We start from the raw sequence: 1,135 nt of genomic DNA, 5'->3' as shown, positions 1-1,135 counted from the left end.
GGAGGAGGAATTGATTGAGAGAAGCAGGCAGGGAGGGATACCGGTGCCAGCTGGATGGGTTTATAGGTGACCTTGGTTAGACGTCACAGTTATTGGAGTTGCAAGTGTAGTGGTCATATGCGGCCCAGCGGTCTCTCTCACCTGCAGTAGTTGCTGCTGCTTCATCAATTGTTTAGAGGTCAGGGTTGGGGTCAATTCCCTTTTAATTCTGGACAATTCAGGAAGTACACTGAAATTACAATTACCAATTCTCTTCAAAGCCTTTCAATGAGGAGTGTGGAATTGGAATTTGGTTTACTTTCTGATTTGACTGGAATTGAAATTGTATTGAGTACAAACTTGTAAGAGGTTAGAGGTTGTATTTGTGTTAGTATTGTAGCTATAGTAGTAATACTGTGGTCATATTGAGGTGTTGGTCAGCGGTCTCTCTCACCTGCAGTAGTTGTTGCTGCTGTCTCCTCTGCTCCTCCTTCAGGGCTCTGACCTGGCCTGCATGGGTCAGCTGGAGCTGCTTCAGCTGCTGGCTCTCCTGACTGTGTGACTGCACCGCAGCTAGGAGAGAGACAGGTAACAGTCAGACAGGAAGGGCTAGCTAGGAGTCTGATGTGCTTTACAGACTCTTATTCAGGGATATTATGGATTGACAAACGTTTGTTCTGCACTTGTTGCCTTTATAATGAATGAATAAACAGCAGAAAATGCTTTATTTGAGTTTGGAGCCACTGAATGTTATATAATGGATTGAGAAAACATGGAATGAAGATTGAGATGACCATCCATTACTATGTGAATGTTTGTCTCTCTACCTCTGTACCTCAGAAAGGAAGACGTCCTAATCTAAACCCACTGTGGTCCTTGGCTGGCCTTACCTTCAGGAGTACTGGAGGGAGGCCTGTCACATCCTCACCTCTCTTCGTCCTCCTCCCTGTTCCCCTCTGTCGTGTGCATGACCAGTCTACGTTTGGCCCTTGACGCCCCTCCCTGACCACCACCTCCGTTCTCAGGGGTCAGCTGCTTCCCCGCGGGGTCATGACCTTTCAACGACCCCTCTGACCCTGACCCTCCCTGGAGCCAGAGCCCTGAGGGCGTGTCCACGTCATACGATTGGTTGATGGATTGGAAGTGGGCGGGGTCC

General features: G+C 48.5%; 1 long non-coding RNA gene across 1 annotated transcript; it reads right to left on the bottom strand.

Moving 5' to 3' along the window:
• Window positions 1–127: 127 nt before the first annotated feature.
• Window positions 128–902, bottom strand: LOC116366028 (uncharacterized). Its single transcript, XR_004208232.1, has 3 exons — window positions 870–902; window positions 434–552; window positions 128–229 (listed from the first exon to the last, which is right to left on the bottom strand). It is a non-coding gene; the product is annotated as an uncharacterized LOC116366028 (long non-coding RNA).
• Between the last annotated feature and the right edge of the window lie 233 nt (window positions 903–1,135).

Source organism: Oncorhynchus kisutch, unplaced genomic scaffold, assembly GCF_002021735.2.
Source record: "Oncorhynchus kisutch isolate 150728-3 unplaced genomic scaffold, Okis_V2 scaffold1339, whole genome shotgun sequence".
NCBI classification, from domain to species: Eukaryota; Metazoa; Chordata; class Actinopteri; order Salmoniformes; family Salmonidae; genus Oncorhynchus; species Oncorhynchus kisutch.
Note: the sequence above shows the minus strand (reverse complement) of the source record. Positions and strands in the feature narration are given on the sequence as shown.